This window comes from Scyliorhinus canicula, chromosome 3, assembly GCF_902713615.1.
Source record: "Scyliorhinus canicula chromosome 3, sScyCan1.1, whole genome shotgun sequence".
NCBI classification, from domain to species: Eukaryota; Metazoa; Chordata; class Chondrichthyes; order Carcharhiniformes; family Scyliorhinidae; genus Scyliorhinus; species Scyliorhinus canicula.
The window spans coordinates 182,188,799-182,208,629 of NC_052148.1; positions in this window are offsets into that span (position 1 = coordinate 182,188,799).

A 19,831-nucleotide genomic window follows, 5' to 3' on the forward strand; every position below is an offset into this window, starting at 1 on the left:
CAGCAGGGAACGCGCCCCCCTCCCTGGGCTTAGTGGCATTTTTATATGGTGGCCCGATCGTTCAACCCCATCAATGCAACCCTCAACACCCCAACTCACCTAGAAGAGTCCCTCGGGGCACCCCACCTGACACTGCGGACAGCACTGCCGCGGGCCTGATCCATGGCATGATTAAGATGCCAGCTGAACACCTAGGCACTGCCACATTGGCAGCACCCCAACCAGCCTGGCAGTGCCACCTGGACACCCTGACAGTGCCAAGATGACACCTGGGTGGCACTGGCAGGGCAGAGGTGCCAGACTGGCAGTGCCCCAGCCAGCCTGGTAGTGCCACCTGGACACCCTGGCAGTGCCAGGGTGACACCCTGTCCAAAGGCCGACCACCCGGGTGCCTCTGATTGTCTGAGAGAACCCCTCAAGTGCTGTTCCACCTGGCACCTGTTTGACAGAACCAGTGCTAAACGGCGCCCAACTGGAGTCTCCTCAACGAGGCCAGTAGATGCCGGGTGGCCATTTGATCTGGCGTCAGCGGAGTTAAGTGTGATCCAGATATCGACATCTGGTTAGATCTCGCGAGGCGTAACGACCATTGGGAATCCCGGGAGAGGCCTCTGCCGGGATCTACTGGCCTCCTCCTGTCCCAATTCCAGAGGTTGCAACCATTAAATTGCGCCCTGTAAATCTACTAGGACAAGATAGATAATGGCCATTCAGGGATTTATGATTGGGACATTAGAGAATCTGGCCCTGAAACAAAAGCAACCGTTGATTCAGACATTAGATGAACAAGCCCCTTCTGAAAACTTTGTGGGGTGAGAGGTCATGTGACTGAAGTAACCATTTTGAGATTGTTTAAATACAGCAGGCAAGCTGCTAAAAAATGGAATAGTGTGGAAAAGCTGCCAATGGATTAGGAAAGAAATTCCTTCTCTTTTCCTTCAAGTCAGAGTCCTATCCCGGTTTGTTTATAAATCCAGTACAGAGGTAGTGAATTTCCATCGAAAGGAACCTCGGGTACAAATGTCATTGACTTTTGGGGAAAAAAATGTTTTCCAGTTTTAAAAAGAAGTTGGCTCCTCCAATTGCAGCTTTACATGAGTTTCAGCACAACTCCTGGGACCTAAAGACAAACCTGGAAGCAATTCTGCTAAGGATTCATAAACAGTGAAATCTAAGTTTTTTAAATCTTTCAGCAATGTATTTAATTTGGCAATGAAAGTGTTGTAGGGAAAAATCCCTTGTGCCAGTGCATTCAAGAGGTTGAGTCTCAAGACAAGGTTCAAAGCGTTTTTACTGTATTGTACAAGTCCTGAAGTCCTTCAGGGAGACCCACACAGCCAGCTCCTAACAATGGCTTGACCACGGTGATCTCCCCGATATGCAGACGAGGTTCAATATTTATAGAGAGTACAAGCATTTGCAAGGTTTTGGCGGGCTTTGGCCATTTTACATCTGAATAGTACAGATAAATAGTACAGATACATGATTTCCCGGGCTTCCTGACTCTGACGTCAATGTCTCATTATCTGCTTGGTTTTAATAGGTGTTCCCTTGACTTACAATGGGGTCCCATTATCTCTATTCTGTACCTTGATTAGGTGTTGAGTGTGGTTCCTGGGTTAACCTGGGAATCTATTGTGTCAGCATCCTGTTTGATAGGATTTGTGTCTGTGTGTAAAACTAATCTAATCAATATATTTAATCCTTAGGTTTCTTTTGCCTGCCTGGGTCACTTTGGTTTTACAACATTTCATTTTATAAGTCTTAGTTTTTTTTTTAAATTTAGATTAGCCAATTATTTTTTCCAATTAAGGGGCAATTTAGCGTGGCCAATCCACCTACTCTGCACATTTTTGGGTTGTGGGGGCGAAACCCACGCAGACACGGGGAGAACGTGCAAACTCCACACGGACAGTGACCCAGAGCCGGGATCGAACCTGGGACCTCAGCGCCGTGAGGCGGTTGTGCTAACCACTAGGCCACCGTGCTGCCCCCATATAAGTCTTAGTTTTAATCAAAATATATATATATCTGCCCCACTGTCAGGGTCTTGACTCGCAGATATCCCGATCTTCTGGCCATGGTGCCGTTTTAAGATGTAGCTTCGTGCTGTTGCTAGGCAGATTATAGATTCTCCATTTCGTTCGAAAAAGGTTTCTCAGCTGTGCAAAAATGGGATTCAAACGAATGCCCATCCCTTTACATCATAAATGGTGCCAATCAGTCCAATAAATGAAGAATGCTTTGATGATGTAAATATTAATACGAATCCAATATAGCCTTAAAAAATGTCCTACTTCAAAAGTAACTATCAGCAGTACAAGTTGTGAATTGTGCATGCTTGTGTGTGTGATTGTGATTATGAACGTTTGAGAAATGTGGGTTTACCTTTTTAATTTTTTAAATCTTTATCTGGCTGTTAATAAGCTCAATTAAAATAACTCATCCTCTTTTGTTCCAAAACTCAACAAAGTCTACCAGACTTGTTTCCTTGCGATTTGTGCATGGATTGCCAAATTCCTTCATCCTTCTAAATCCTTCAACAAAATCTGTTACAGGCAGACTTGTTGAGTTATGATAGAAGACTCAATTTTACCCTTGGCTGTAACACAGTCTATTCCCTTTTTCTACAATAGCGCACTCAGCAGTGAAATAATTGCAATGACATCTAATCTTGCAATGTGCAAGACTGCTCTATGGCTTCACAGCACCAGGGTCCCAGGTTCAATTCCCAGCTTGGGTCACTGACTGTGCGGAGTCCGCATGCTCTCCCCATGTCTGTGTGAGTTTCCTCCGGGTGCTTCGGTTTCCTCCCACAGTCCAAAGATGTGCAGTTTAGGTGGATTGACCATGCTAAATTGCCCTTAGGTTAGATGGGGTTGCTGGGTTACGGGGTTGGGGTGGTGTGGGCTTGGGTGGGGTGCTCTTTCCAAGAGCCGGTCAGACTCGGGCTGAATGGCCTCCTTCTGAGTGTAAATTCTATGATTCTATGAATAGATTCTATGAATAGAACAAGGGGTAAATGTTTTTTTTTTAAATCTTGCCGTTGAAAGCATAGATTTTTAAAGCGATGAATGTATTTGTGTAAACTCACAGAAAATTATTTCAAAATCTATTCAATCCAGATTTTAAAATACTTCTTGGTTAAAATGATTTACTGGTAAATCTTTGTGCACATCATTTTCAGAAGTCCAATCGTTACAAAGTGTACCATTTACATTAGTGCTGCAAGCTCAGAAACATAAATGATGAACAATGATTTTCTCTGATTAGATTTGAGGGTAAAAGCTCCCTTCAGATCAGCCTACCACTGTGAGCCAAGAGATTCATATCAAGTCAGTACAACTAGCTCATATGGTTTCTTTTGCAGACTTTCAGCTCTAAATCAAAAGTCATCTTATTCATAATTGAGTTTCATCTGTTATGTGCATTCTCAAAGCATCCCTCAATGTAAACTCTATGGAGACTTAATTCAACTTAGGCCACCTTGACCCAAGTTTAATGGAAATTGGCTCAAGTAGTGATTTATCACAGGAACCTTATCCAAAAATCACAAAGCAATTTGTGATGCTATCATTAAAGCCAAGGTTAAAAGGACAGTGTTACACCAAGTGAAAGTTAAGTTATTATTTACTTAGCAAAAGAAAACAGAAAAGCTATTTGAGCCATTCACTATATATAAAGGAAAGATACATGCCGACTCAATAGCATTCACTATTATTGGATCCTCAAAGGATTCCTACAAGTGGCACAGCTATACAAGTGAACATAAAAGATGACTTTCTCTCTTAAACCCGATTGTTGCTGCGGAATGTAAAGGCCAGATGACTGCATTGGAAGCATTCGTGACTCTGGAGGGTTTTGATACAGGAACTATTATGATGATATGATTAATAGCTGGACAAGGCTGGAAACCAAAATCCTGGTTATGACATTTCCAGAAGAGAAAGTGGTAACGGGGTGGATTGCATTGTCAGTGAAGAATATTAAAACAGCACTAGAATCTATGGATATCCTTGGAATGGAGTTGAAGAGAGTCTTTACAGATTGAGGCACAGTAATAGAAAGCAAAATTGCACAATTCTCAGAGTACATTGAAGGTGGAGATTAGGTAGAACTAGAGATCTGCAGATAGTTCAGAGATGTGTGAGTTTAACAAGGTAATAATACTGAGTGGTTTAAATTATTCCTTTAAAAGTTTCCTTTAAAAGTTACAAGAAAAGTAATACATTTAATTGAAGCATGGAACATTTGTTAGAGTACATCAAAGATTGCTCTCTGGATTAGCACATTTCTATTCCGAGGAAAGAAGGACTGTTTGATTTAACTCTGAAGAATGAAGTGGGACTAATGAGAGGTTGAATACAATTGAGAAGTAGAGAGCATTATAGTTAGGTTCAATGTAAAAGCAAAAAAGGATTATGTAGAGTCAAGGATCACGGATACTGGATTAGAAAGAAGCAAAGTTCAGCGAGATAGGAAAAATCTGTCCCACATTGACTGTGCCAAAACATTAACAAATGGGCCAACAGATTAGGAATGAAATATCTTCAAACAAAAGATGTATGGAGGAGAACATTAATCTAATCCTATAAAAGTTAACAGGGAACAGAATTCCATAGATCAATAGATTAAGAACTAAAGAGAGAGCTGTAATAAAATTAGTGTTAACTATTTCATAGTGTGAAAATTATGAGGAAAATAAAAAATCTCAGGGGGGAAGTGAAAAGGGAAATCAGGAGGGCTAAACACAGATAAAAAGAAAGGCTATATCAGTTAAAAAGAGTCTCAGGCACTGAAAGATGGAGGAGTTTTAATTGTGGAGGATGTGGGTACAGCAGAAGTGTTCAACATTTTCACTCTGCTTTTGAAAATCACTAAGTGAGAAAATAGATTCATTGGAAAAGGCGTTGCCACAATTGTTAAAAGTTAACCAGAAGAAAGAATTGGTTCCGATTACAAGTAGCAGAGCTCAATGTGGTTAGATCACAAGATCCTGGAGAAGATTTTTAAGAATTCAGAATTGATACCAATTGGTAACAAAAGATCCTCTATTGCTTACACAGGAGAGATCATTGCAAAGGAGTATAACAGCAGGAGTTTACAGCTCCGAATGGTTTAACCCATTCAGTCACTGGATAGAATAGCATGTGTTATCTTGTCGCCTTGTTCGAACCAGGCCAGGTGTCAGATGTCTCGGTGGGAGAGCATTTCGGTGAAAGTGACCACAACTCCTTGACCTTTACCATAATCATAGAGAGGGATTGGAACAGACAGTATGGGAAGGTATTTAATTGGGGGAGGGGAAATTATACTGCTCTTAGACAGGAGCTGAGGAGCATAAAGTCGGAACAATTGTTCTTGGGGAAATGCACAACAGTAATGTGGGGGTTGTTTAAGCAGCACTTGCGAGTGCTGGATAGTTTTGTCCCACTGAGACAAGGAAGGAATGGTAAGGTGAAGGAGCCTTAGATGACAAGAGAAGTGGAGCTTCGAGTCAAGAGGAAGAAGGAAGCTTACATAAGGTTGAGGAAGCAAGGATCTGGCAAGGCTTTAGAGGGTAACAAGGTAGCCACAAATAACTCAAAAATGGACTTAGGTGAGCTAGACGGGGGCATGAAAAAGCCCTGGCGGGAAGGATTATGGAAAACCCCAAGGCGTTCTACACTTATGTGAGAAATGAGAGGATGATCAGATTAGGGTTGATCAGGGATAGTAGAGGGTACTTGTGCCTCAAGTCTGACGAGATGGGGAGGCCCTAAATGAATATTTTGCGTCAGTATTCACTAGAGAGAGGGATCTTGTTGCTCATGAGAACAGTATGAACCAGGTTAATAGACTCGAACAGGTTGATATTAAGAAGGAGGATGTGCTGAAAAATGTGAAAAGCATCAGGATAGATAAGCCCCTGGGCCTGACGGGATATACCTAAGGTTACTTAGGTAACGAGTACATTTCCAGGAGACTCATCCGGAGTGAGACTCATACAGAGTGGGGATTGAAACTTGGTAATTTGGTGCAGTGAGGTAATTCGGTGCAGAGTGTGAGGAGGTGCTTTTTAACCCTGGTAAGTGACTGGTAAGTAGTCTCTCTTTTTCTTTTCATTGTCTAATTTATTTATTTTTATTTTGAGATTCTAGTTGTTTAAGTTTACCAAGGGTTTAAGACATGGCAGGAGATCCCAGACCCGTGTCATGCTCCTCGTGTGCGATGTGGGAGCTCAGGGACACGTCCACTGTCCCTGGCTCCTTCACATGCAAGAAGTGTGTTCAGTTGCAGCTCTTGTTAGACCGCTTGACGGCTCTGGAGCTGCGGATGGACTCACTTTGGAGCATCCGTGATGCTGAGGAGGTCGTGGATAGCACGTTTAGCGAGTTGGTCACACCGCAGGTGAAGGTTACTGAGGGAGATAGAAAATGGGTGACCAAAAGAAAGAGCAAGAGTAGGAAGGCAGTGCAGGTGTCCCCTGCGGTCATCTCCCTGCAAAACAGATATACCGCTTTGGATACTGTTGAGGAAGATGGCTCACCAGGGGAAGGCAGCAGCAGCCAGGTTCATGGCACCGTGGCTGGCTCTGCTGCACAGCAGGGCAGGAAGAAAAATGGCAGGGCTATAGTGATAGGGGACTCGATCGTAAGGGGAATAGACAGGCGGTTCTGTGGACGCAATCGAGACTCCAGGATGGTATGTTGCCTCCCTGGTGCAAGGGTCAAGGATGTCTCGGAGCGGCTGCAGGACATTCTGGGGGGGGAGGGTGAACAGCCAGCTGTCGTGGTGCACATAGGCACCAACGATATAGGTAAAAAACGGGATGAGGTCCTACAAGCGGAATTCAGGGAGTTAGGAGTTAAACTAAAAAGTAGGACCTCAAAGGTAGTAATCTCAGGATTGCTACCAGTGCCACGAGCTAGTCAGAGTAGGAATGTCAGGATAGATAGGATGAATGCGTGGCTTGAGAGATGGTGCAAGAGGGAGGGATTCAAATTCCTGGGGCATTGGGACCGGTTCTGGGGGAGGTGGGACCAGTACAAACCGGACGGTCTGCACTTGGGCAGGACTGGAACCGATGTCCATGGGGGGGTGTTTTCTAGAGCTGTTGGGGAGGGTTTAAACTAATGTGGCAGGGGGATGGGAACCAATGCTGGAAGTTGGAAGGTAGTAAAACAGGGACAGAAACAAAAGGAAGTAAGGGGAAAAGTGCAAGGCAGAGAAGACATAGTCAGAAATCCATAAGGGCGACAGTACAAGGTACAGTGACTGAGGGGAGCACAGTGAATAGGCCCAGTAATAACAAAAGGAATAAAACTGGAGATGTTAAGATTCAAAACAGAGGCAAAAAAACCAACATAAGTGTACTTTACCTGAATGCTCGTAGTATTCGGAATAAAGTAAATGAGTTGGTGGCACAAATCATCGTAAATGACTATGATTTAGTGGCCATTACTGAAACATGGTTAAAGGATGGTCACGACTGGGAGTTAAATATCCGAGGGTATCAAACTATTCGGAAGGACAGAGTGGATGGTAAGGGAGGTGGTGTTGCTCTGTTATTTAAGGATGACATCCGGGCAATAGTAAGGGATGACATCGGTGCTATGGAGGATAAGGTTGAATCCATTTGGGTGGAAATCAGGAATAGTAAGGAGAAAAAGTCACTGATAGGAGTAGTCTATCGGCCACCAAATAGTAACGAGATGGTGGGGCAGGCAATAAACAAAGAAATAACTGATGCATGTAGAAATGGTACAGCAGTTATCATGGGGGATTTTAATCTACATGTCGATTGGTTTAACCAGGTCGGTCAAGGCAACCGTGAGGAGGAGTTTATAGAATGTATCCGCGATAGTTTCCTAGAACAGTATGTAATGGAACCTACGAGGGAACAAGCGGTCCTAGATCTTGTCCTGTGTAATGAGACAGGATTGATTCATGATCTCATAGTTAGGGATCCTCTCGGAAGGAGCGATCACAATATGGTGGAATTTAAAATACAGATGGAGGGTGAGAAAGTAAAATCAAATACTAGTGTTTTGTGTTTAAACAAAGGAGATTACAAGGGGATGAGAGAAGAACTAGCTAAGGTAGACTGGGAGCTAAGACTTTATGGTGGAACAGTTGAGGAACAGTGGAGAACCTTCCAAGCGATTTTTCACAGTGCTCAGCAAAGGTTTATACCAACAAAAAGGAAGGATAGAAGAAAGAGGGAAAATCGACCATGGATATCTAAGGAAATAAGGGAGAGTATCAAATTGAAGGAAAAAGCATATAAAGTGGCAAAGATTGCTGGGAGATTAGAGGACTGGGAAATATTTAGGGGGCAACAGAAAGCTACTAAAAAAGCTATAAAGAAGAGTAAGATAGAGTATGAGAGTAAACTTGCTCAGAATATAAAAACAGACAGTAAAAGTTTTTACAAATATATAAGACAAAAAAGAGTGGCTAAGGTAAATATTGGTCCTTTAGAGGATGAGAAGGGAGTTTTAATAATGGGAAATGAGGAAATGGCTGAGGAACTGAACAGGTTTTTTGGGTCGGTCTTCACAGTGGAAGACGCAAATAACATGCCAGCGACTGATAGAAATGAGGCTATGACAGGTGAGGACCTTGAGAGGATTGTTATCACTAAGGAGGGAGTGATGGGCAAGCTAATGGGGCTAAAGGTAGACAAGTCTCCTGGCCCTGATGGAATGCATCCCAGAGTGCTAAAAGAGATGGCTAGGGAAATTGCAGATGCACTAGTGATAATTTACCGAAATTCACTAGACTCTGGGGTGGTCCCGGTGGATTGGAAATTAGCAAACGTGACGCCACTGTTTCAAAAAGGAGGTAGGCAGAAAGCAGGAAATTATAGGCCAGTGAGTTTAACTTCGGTAATAGGGAAGATGCTGGAATCTATCATCAAGGAAGAAATTGCGAGGCATCTGGATAGAAATTGTCCCATTGGGCAGACGCAGCATGGGTTCGTAAAAGGCAGGTCATGCCTAACTAATTTAGTGGAATTTTTTGAGGACATTACCAGTGCAGTAGATAACGGGGAGCCGATGGATGTGGTATATCTGGATTTCCAGAAAGCCTTTGACAAGGTGCCACACAAAAGGTTGCTGCATAAGATAAAGATGCATGGCATTAAGGGTAAAGTAGTAGCATGGATAGAGGATTGGTTAATTAATAGAAAGCAAAGAGTTGGGATAAATGGGTGTTTCTCTGGTTGGCAATCAGTAGCTAGTGGTGTCCCTCAGGGATCCGTGTTGGGCCCACAATTGTTCACAATTTACATAGATGATTTGGAGTTGGGGACCAAGGGCAATGTGTCCAAGTTTGCAGATGACACTAAGATGAGTGGTAAAGCGAAAAGTGCAGAGGATACTGGAAGTCTGCAGAGGGATTTGGATAGGTTAAGTGAATGGGCTCGGGTCTGGCAGATGGAATACAATGTTGACAAATGTGAGGTTATCCATTTTGGTAGGAATAACAGCAAACGGGATTATTATTTAAACGATAAAATATTAAAGCATGCCGCTGTTCAGAGAGACTTGGGTGTGCTAGTGCATGAGTCACAGAAGGTTGGTTTACAAGTGCAACAGGTGATTAAGAAGGCAAATGGAATTTTGTCCTTCATTGCTAGAGGGATGGAGTTTAAGACTAGGGAGGTTATGTTGCAATTGTATAAGGTGTTAGTGCGGCCACACCTGGAGTATTGTGTTCAGTTTTGGTCTCCTTACTTGAGAAAGGACGTACTGGCGCTGGAGGGTGTGCAGAGGAGATTCACTAGGTTAATCCCAGAGCTGAAGGGGTTGGATTATGAGGAGAGGTTGAGTAGACTGGGACTGTACTCGTTGGAATTTAGAAGGATGAGGGGGGATCTTATAGAAACATTTAAAATTATGAAGGGAATAGATAGGATAGATGCGGGCAGGTTGTTTCCACTGGCGGGTGACAGCAGAACTAGGGGGCATAGCCTCAAAATAAGGGGAAGTAGATTTAGGACTGAGTTTAGGAGGAACTTCTTCACCCAAAGGGTTGTGAATCTATGGAATTCCTTGCCCAGTGAAGCAGTTGAGGCTCCTTCATTACATGTTTTTAAGGTAAAGATAGATAGTTTATTGAAGAATAAAGGGATTAAGGGTTATGGTGTTCGGGCCGGAAAGTGGAGCTGAGTCCACAAAAGATCAGCCATGATCTCATTGAATGGCGGAGCAGGCTCGAGGGGCCAGATGGCCTTATCCTGCTCCTAGTTCTTATGTTCTTATGTTCTTATGTTACTATGGGAAGCGAGGGAGGAGATTGCTGCGCCATTGGCGATGATCTTTGCGTCCTCACTTTCCACTGGAGTAGTACTGGATGATTGGAAGGAGGGATGCTTGTTCCCCTGTTCAAGAAAGGGAATAGGGAAATCCCTGGGAATTACAGACCTATCAGTCTTACGTCTGTGGTGAGCAAAATATTGGAAAGGATTCTGAGAGATAGGGTTATTATTATTTAGAAAAGCATAGTTTGTTTAAAGATAGTCAGCATGGCTTTGTGAGGGGCAGGGCATGCCTCACAAGCCTCATTGAATTCTTTGACAATGTGACAAGACATATTGATGAAGGTCGGGCAGTGGACGTGGTGTATATAGATTTCAATATGGCATTTGATAAGGATCCACATGGTAGGCTCATTCAGAAAGTTAGTGGGCATGGGATACAGGGAAATATGGCTGTCTGGATACAGAATTGGCTGGCCGAAAGAAGACAGCGCGCGGTAATGGATGGGAAGTATTCCGCCTGGAGGTCAGTGGTGTCCCACAGGGATCTGTTCTGGGACCTCTGCTCTTTGTGGTTTTTATAAATGACTTGGATGAGCAAGTGGAAGGGTGGGTTAGTAAGTTTGCCGATGATACAAAGGTCAGGGGAGCTGTAGATAGTGTTGAGGGCTGTTGCAGGTTACAACAGATAGTAATCCAGAGATTATAATCCTTGACAACCTGTTCTTTAATTTTGTTCCTAGTTCCTGATAATCCCCCAACAGATCCTCTTTCCTAGTCTTGCCTATGTTGTTTAGAAGACCATAAGAGCTCCAGGGTCCCAGGTTCAATTCCAGCTTGGGTCACTGTGCGGAGTCTGCATATCCTCCTCGTGTGTGCGTGGGTTTCCTCTGGGTGCTCCGGTTTCCTCCCACAGCCCAAAGATGTGAAGGGTAGGTGGATTGGCCATGATAAATTTGCCCATAGTGTCCAAAATTGTCCTAAGTGTTAGGGTGGGGTTCCTGGGTTATGGGGATAGGGTGGAGGTGTTGACCTTGGGTAGGGTGCTCTTTCCAAGAGCTGGTGCAGACTCAATGGGCAGAATGGCCTCCTTCTGCACTGTAAATTCTATGATAAGACCTAGGAACAGAATTAGGCCACTCGGCCCATCGGGTCTGCTCCGCCATTCAATCATGGCTGATACTTTCTCATCCCCATTCTCCTGCCTTCTCCTCATAACCCCTGATCCCCTTATTAATCAAGAAGCTATCTAACTCTGTCTTAAAGACACTCAGATATTTGGCCTCCACAGACTTCTGCAGCAAAACGTTCCACAGATTCACCGCCCTCTGGCTGAAGAAATTCCTCCTCACCTCTGTTTTAAAGGATCGTCCCTTTAGTCTGAGATGGTGTCCAAATTTATCACAACTTGGACCACAACAACTGGATCCTCCCCCTCCTACTCCAACATCCTTTCAAGCCGGTTAGAGATGTCCCTCATCCTGGCACCTGGCAGGTAATATACCATACAAGACTTTCAGTCCTGTTTGCAAAGGATGCTATCAGTTCCGCTAATTATAGAATCTCCGACAATACCACTCGTCTTTTTGCTCCCCCGTTTGAATGGCCTCCTGTACCACAGTGCAGTGGTCGGCTAGCTCATCCTCCCTCATCCACACAGAGAGCAAGTGCCTCGTACCTTGACAAGGTCAAAAGCTGAGTGAGGCTCCTCCATTTCTAAATTCAGGGGGCGCGATTCTCCGCACTCACGCCGGTTCGGAGAATAGCGTGCCGCGCAAATTTTCACGGCGACGCTGGTCCGACGCCCTCCCGCTATTCTCCGAACCCCGCACAAACTACACGTCGGCATTCCCGGCAAAGTCCTCGAACACGCCCCTGACACGACCAGAATCGCTACTTATTGGCCCCCCTCTATTCTCCGGCCCGGATGGGCCGAAGTCCCGACGTCATCACGCACTGTTTTCACGCCGGCCAACACACCTGCTTTTCAAGTTCATCAACCAGTCGTGCTGGCTGATGAGAGCTTCGAGGAGGTGAGCGCACCGCTCAGCGCACAGCTCAGCGCACCGCTCAGCGCACTGCTGGAGTCTGGCCACAACGGGGAAGGCATCCCCGAGAACGGGAGGGGGTCCAGAGCGGGGGAGGGGGGGGGGAGTGTGGGAGACGGAGGGGGGAGTGGGGGAGACGGAGGGGGGAGTGGGGGAGATGGAGGGGGGGGAGTGGGAGTGGGGGGGTTAGGGAGAGAGTGAGCGAGTGACCCGTCCAACCCCGGTTACAAAATGTCTGCCACCATGCCATGGTGCGCCGGTCACGAGTACACGGCCGCTGGTTGCCCTGTGGCTTACGGACACAGGCCACTGACGCACCGGTGAAGAGGACGTAGTTAACTGCCTGTTGGATGCAGAAAGTGACCAGGGGTTAGGCTGCCCGCGTGTCAGCAGCGCGACCAGGCCACCGGGACACACAGGTATGCCGTGGCAGGTGGCTGCCGAGGTGTCGACTAACCTCCGTCTAACATGTCCCGTTTCTGTGCCCCCACCACCCTTCTGTAGGTTCGCACAATGTCTGCGAACAGAACGGCTAGGTTCTGCGTAGTGGTTGGGGCCGCTGCACTGCATTTGGAGATGGAGCAGCATCCACAGCCACAACCCGCAGTGGATGCAGGGCCAGCTGCAGCAGCAGAGGGAAGGGCTGAGGAGTTGCCAGCCATCGAGCAGCATGGGGGGGAGGAGGAGGAGGAAGAGGAAGAGGAGAGAGTGAGGGTGCAGCCACGGCACCAGAGGTGACGACCAAAGCCGAGGGTGTACCGTGCCCGGATCTCTTTCCTAACAATGACGGACATCACCTGCAGGAGGAGACTCCGGCTGCGTAGGAGGACGGTGATACATATCTGTCACCTCGTGGCGCACCTCGCCCCACGTGGAACAGGGGGAGGACACGCGATCCCGGTTGCCATCAAGGTGACGGTCGCTCTTAACTTCTATGCTACCGGCTCCTTCCAGTCTCCGAGCGGGGACCTCTCCGGGATCTCCCAGTCATCGGTGCACAGGTGCATCCGGGATGTGACCAACGCCCTCTATGCCATCGCGGACCGCTACATCACCTTTCCCGCGGACCGAGCAAGTCAAGACTCACGAGCTCGTGGATTTGCCAGCGTGGCCGGGATACCGATGGTGCAGGGGGCAAGCGATTGTGTTCACGTCCCCATGCGCCCGCCTGCAGGGGACAGGGAGGTGTTCACAAACAGAAGGGGGACATACTCCATGAATATCCAGGTGGTATGCGACCCCCACATGAGGATCATGAATGTCTGTGCAAGGTTCCCAGGGAGTGTGCATGACTCCTACATACTGGCGCAGTCGTACATCCCTGCGATGTTTGAGGGGCGTCCCCCCCGGCTGAGGGGCTGGTTGCTAGGCGACAGGGGTTATCCGCTGAGGTCTTGGCTGATGACGCCTATACGGAGGCCTCAGACCAATGCGGAAACACGATACAACGAGGCCCATGCAGCAACCAGGGGTGTGGTGGAGCGCTGCCTTGGCCTCCTGAAGATGAAATTCAGGTGCCTGGACCGCTCCGGAGGGGCCCTGCAGTACCAGCCCGACAGGGTCGCTCGCATTGTTGTGGTCTGCTGTGCGCTGCACAACATCGCGATGCAGAGGGGGGATGACCTGCTGCAGGAGGCGGAGGGAGAAGCCAGTGGCAGTGGTGCCAGCACAGAGGAGGAGGAGAAGGAGGAGGAGGAGGAGGAGGAGGAGAGGGAGGAGAGGGAGGAGGAGGAGGAGGAGGAGGCTGGCGGAGTGGCAGGCGCAGCACGCAGACACGACCCAGGTGCTGGTGATGTCCAGGAGGCGGCACGACGGACCCGGCGAGGACGGAGGGCACGCGACGCCTTGGTGGCAGCACGGTTCACGCGTCGCATGTGACGTCCCCGCTGAACACCAAACCACCACCTGCATCGCTAGTCGTGCAGAGGGTCAACACACAACTGCCACCACCACCACAACCCCCACCCCCTCTCAGTGTACACTGCTCCACTTAGACATCACCCTTACCACTGGGTCCAGACGGTATGGCACAACATTGATGGCTGTGTCAGCGGGTATGATCAGTGCCATGTGGAATGATGACAGCCCGCTCTGCGAAGAGCTGTGAGCTCAGAATCGTTAGAGAGAGTCTGACCCATGGCAATAGCTGAACCATCCACCTTGGTGGCCGCTGAGATTGTCACGGACACTCTATCACGTGCCCGCGTGGGCTAGCTGTGGGGGGGGGGGGTGGGGGGGAAGGGACTGCACACCCGGCACCGAAGTTTCACCACTCGTCAACCCCAGCGACACTCGGTCACCATCACGAATCCTGTGGCTGTGGAACAATCACGTGGTTTTACAAGTAAGGTGGAACAGTGCGTTTAACGTGAACAAACATTTACAGGTGCCCTAACCCCTACAACTAAAATGTGCCCTTCACCCGTGCCAACTTACTCTGTGTCTCACTTTGTTGCCTTACGGGCCCTAACACTACGTCTAAGTGATTCCCCAGATGATGCAGCAGGAGTGGAGGAGGATTGCTGTGAATCGCCCCCTTCGACTCGTTTCTCCTTCGGCAAGCGTTTCCTGGGCGACCCGGCCTTGATGGGCCAGGCTGCTCTGCTGGCGTCTCGGGTGACGTTGTGCCACTCTGCTCTGCCTGCTGCCCACCCGATGCACCAGGGATGGGACGGGGGGAGGCTGAGAATTCCGGGACGTCCCGTGATGGAGTTAATGGGACGGGCCCCGAAACCTCCTCCTCCCTCGGGGAGCCCAGTGGCCCCCGGGCCTCACTTTGGGATAGAGGTGAGAGCGGGGAGGTGCCCCATCGCGCCACCGACACCTGGCGCTGCCAGTCCTGGAGGCCTGCAACGGTATCCACCAGGATCCGAAGATTTGCAGAGATGGAGTCCAGGGAGTTAGACATTCCTGCCAGGGACTGTGCGACCTCAACCTGTGAGTGCACCACGCCATCCAGCACGTGTGTCAGGCGGTTGATGCTCTCGGCGACTGACTGCTGCGATTGGGCCATGACCTGCTGAGACTCGGCCAAGGCCCGCAGCGCGCCGGCAATGTCGTTTTGGCTCTGACGCATTGCTGCCTGTGAGAGGGCAAACCTGTCCAGGGCCGAGGATGACGCCTGCACGTGAAGCCCAACGTCTTGCATAACCTGACCCATGGCCGAAACCATTTCACCCATTGCCTCCACCGCGGATGCCACCCGTGCGGTGTCGGCCTGGGTTTCTGCCATGAGCGGCACCACTCCCTGCTCGTGGACGCGGTTCGACTCCTCTAACAGCGTCTGCAGAGTCTGGAAGACAGCCCTCATCCCGTCATTGTGTCCCTGGGTTTCTTGAAGCATCGGCTGTGCGGGTGGGTTGAGAAACTCAGAGCTACTGATCAGCTGTTCTGGGGAAATTTGCATACGTGCAGTGCGGTCAGCCTAAGTTGAAGGTGAATCTGCGAAAGAGACCCGAGGAGTTTGAGTGAAGGCAATTATCCAGCAGAGGGCAGCAGAGCAGAGCTACTGATCAGCTGTTCTGGGGAAATTTGCCTACGTGCAGTGCGGTCAGCCTAAGTTGAAGGTGAATCTGCGAAAGAGACCCGAGGAGTTTGAGTGAAGGCAATCATCCAGCAGAGGGCAGCAGAGCAGAGCTACTGATCAGCTGTTCTGGGGAAATTTGCATACGTGCAGTACGGTCAGCCTAAGTTGAAGGTGTATTGTGGAGAGGCTGTTGGCAAGTGACAGTTAAACCGAAACACTTTGTGAGTGTTTCCCACCCTACCTCCTCCTCTAACCAACCCCCCCACCCCACGGTGGTTGGGAAGCGGGAGCAGGGGCCTGTCGTGAAGGCGAGTGAGTGCCTTTAAATTTGCTTACCTTTCAGCGGGAGCAGGGTTTGAGGTAATATCAGGTAAGCTCTTCCTTTCTTTTTCTTTTTCTTGTTTTTTTTTAAATCTAGAGGTGATGTCAGGGAAGGCAGTACAATGCTCCTCCTGCAGAATGTTTGAGGTGAGGGACGCCATCAGCGTCCCTGCTGATTTCATCTGTGGGAAGTGCACCCAACTCCAGCTCCTCAAAAACCGTGTTAGGGACCTGGAGCTTGAGCTGGATGAACTTCGGATCATTCGGGAGGCAGAGGGTGTCATAGATAGGAGCTTCAGGGAAGTAGTTACACCAAAGACTGGAGATAGATGGGTAACTGTAAGAGGGACTGTGAAGAAGCAGTCAGTGCAGGGACCCCCTGCGGTCGTTCCCCTGAGTAACAAGTATACCGTTTTGGATACTTGTGGGGGGGACGACTTACCAGGGGTAAGCCATGGGGTACGGGCCTCTGGCACGGAGTCTGTCCCTGTTGCTCAGAAGGGAAGGGGGGAAAGGAGTAGAACATTAGTAATTGGGGACTCAATAGTCAGGGGCACAGATAGGAGATTTTGTGGGAGCGAGAGAGACTCACGTTTGGTATGTTGCCTCCCAGGTGCAAGGGTACGTGATGTCTCGGATCATGTTTTCCGGGTCCTTAAGGGGGAGGGGGAGCAGCCCCAAGTCGTAGTCCACATTGGCACTAACGACATAGGTAGGAAAGGGGACAAGGATGTCAGGCAGGCCTTTAGGGAGCTAGGATGGAAGCTCAGAGCGAGAACAAACAGAGTTGTTATCTCTGGGTTGTTGCCCGTGCCACGTGATAGTGAGATGAGGAATAGGGAGAGAGAGCAATTAAACACGTGGCTACAGGGATGGTGCAGGCGGGAGGGATTCAGATTTCTGGATAACTGGGGCTCTTTCTGGGGAAGGTGGGACCTCTATAGACAGGATGGTCTACATCTGAACCTGAGGGGCACAAATATCCTGGGGGGGAGATTTGTTAGTGCACTTTGGGGGGGTTTAAACTAATTCAGCAGGGGCATGGGAACCTGGATTGTAGTTTTGGGGTACGGGAGATTGAGAGTATAGAGGTCAGGAGCACAGATTTGACTTCGCAGGAGGGTGCCAGTGTTCAGGTAGGTGGTTTGAAGTGTGTCTACTTCAATGCCAGGAGTATACGAAATAAGGTAGGGGAACTGGCAGCATGAGTTGGTACCTGGGACTTCGATGTTGTGGCCATTTCAGAGACATGGATAGAGCAGGGACAGGAATGGTTGTTGCAGGTTCCGGAGTTTAGGTGTTTTAGTAAGCTCAGAGAAGGGGGCAAAAGAGGGGGAGGTGTGGCGCTGCTAGTCAAGGACAGTATTACGGTGGCGGAAAGGATGCTAGATGGGGACTCTTCTTCTGAGGTAGTATGGGCTGAGGTTAGAAACAGGAAAGGAGAGGTCACCCTGTTGGGAGTTTTCTATAGGCCACCTAATAGTTCTAGGGATGTAGAGGAAAGGATGGCGAAGATTATTCTGGAAAAGAGCGAAAGTAACAGGGTAGTTGTTATGGGAGACTTTAACTTTCCAAATATTGACTGGAAAAGATATAGTTCGAGTACATTAGATGGGTCATTCTTTGTACAATGTGTGCAGGAGGGTTTCCTGACACAATATGTTGACAGGCCAACAAGAGGCGAGGCCACATTGGATTTGGTTTTGGGTAATGAACCAGGCCAGGTGTTAGATCTGGAGGTAGGTGAGCACTTTGGAAACAGTGACCACAATTCGGTGACCTTTACGTTAGTGATGGAAAGGGATAAGTATACCCTGCAGGGCAAGAGTTATAGCTGGGGGAAGGGCAATTATGATGCCATTAGACATGACTTAGGATGTGTTGGTTGGAGAAGTAGGCTGCAAGGGTTGGGCACACTGGATATGTGGAGCTTGTTCAAGGAACAGCTATTGCATGTTCTTGATAAGTACGTACCAGTCAGGCAGGGAGGAAGGGGTCGAGCGAGGGAACCGTGGTTTACCAAAGAAGTGGAATCTCTTGTTAAGAGGAAGAAGGAGGCCTATGTAAAGATGAGGCGTGAAGTTTCAGTTGGGGCGCTTGATATTTACAAGGAAGCGAGGAAGGATCTAAAGAGAGAGCTGAGATGAGCAAGGAGGGGACATGATACGTCTTTGGCAGGTAGGATCAAGGAAAACCCAAAAGCTTTCTATAGGTATGTCAGGAATAAAAGAATGACTAGGGTAAGAGTAGGGCCAGTCAAGGACAGTGGTGGGAAATTGTGTGTGGAGGCTGAGGAGATAAGCGAGATACTACATGAATACTTTTTGTCAGTATTCACTCAAGAAAAAGATAATATTGTGGAGGAGAATGCTGAGACCCAGGCTATTAGAATAGATTGCATTGAGGTGCGTAGGGAAGAAGTGTTGGCAATTCTGGACAAGGTGAAAATAGATAAGTCCCCGGGGCCGGATGGGATTTATCCTAGGATTCTCTGGGAAGCCAGGGAAGAGATTGCTGAGCCTTTGGCTTTGATTTTTAGGTCATCATTGGCTACAGGAATAGTGCCAGAGGACTGGAGGATAGCAAATGTGGTCCCTTTGTTCAAGAAGGGGAGTAGAGATAACCCCGGTAACTATAGGCCGGTGAGCCTAACGTCTGTGGTGGGTAAAGTCTTGGAGAGGATTATAAAAGATACGATTTATAATCATCTAGATAGGAATAATATGATTAGGGACAGTCAGCATGGTTTTGTGAAGGGTAGGTCATGCCTCACAAACCTTATCGAGTTCTTTGAGAAGGTGACTGAACAGGTAGACGAGGGTAGAGCAGTTGATGTGGTGTATATGGATTTCAGTAAAGCGTTTGATAAGGTTCCCCACGGTCGTCTATTGCAGAAAATACGGAGGCTGGGGATTGAGGGTGATTTAGAGATGTGGATCAGAAATTGGCTAGTTGAAAGAAGACAGAGAGTGGTAGTTGATGGGAAATGTTCAAAATGGAGTTCAGTTACGAGTGGCGTACCACAAGGATCTGTTCTGGGGCCGTTGCTGTTTGTCATTTTTATAAATGACCTAGAGGAGGGCGCAGAAGGATGGGTGAGTAAATTTGCAGACGACACTAAAGTCGGTGGAGTTGTAGACAGTGCGGAAGGATGTTGCAGGTTACAGAGGGACATAGATAAGCTGCAGACCTGGGCTGAGAGGTGGCAAATGGAGTTTAATGTGGAGAAGTGTGAGGTAATTCACTTTGGAAAGAATAACAGAAATGCGGAATATTTGGCTAATGGTAAAATTCTTGGTAGTGTGGATGAGCAGAGGGATCTCGGTGTCCATGTACATAGATCCCTGAAAGTTGCCACCCAAGTTGATAGGGTTGTGAAGAAGGCCTATGGTGTGTTGGCCTTTATTGGTAGAGGGATTGAGTTCCGGAGCCATGAGGTCATGTTGCAGTTGTACAAAACTCTAGTACGGCCGCATTTGGAGTATTGCGTACAGTTCTGGTCGCCTCATTATAGGAAGGACGTGGAAGCTTTGGAACGGGTGCAGAGGAGATTTACCAGGATGTTGCCTGGTATGGAGGGAAAATCTTATGAGGAAAGGCTGATGGACTTGAGGTTGTTTTCGTTAGAGAGAAGAAGGTTAAGAGGTGACTTAATAGAGGCATACAAAATGATCAGAGGGTTAGATAGGG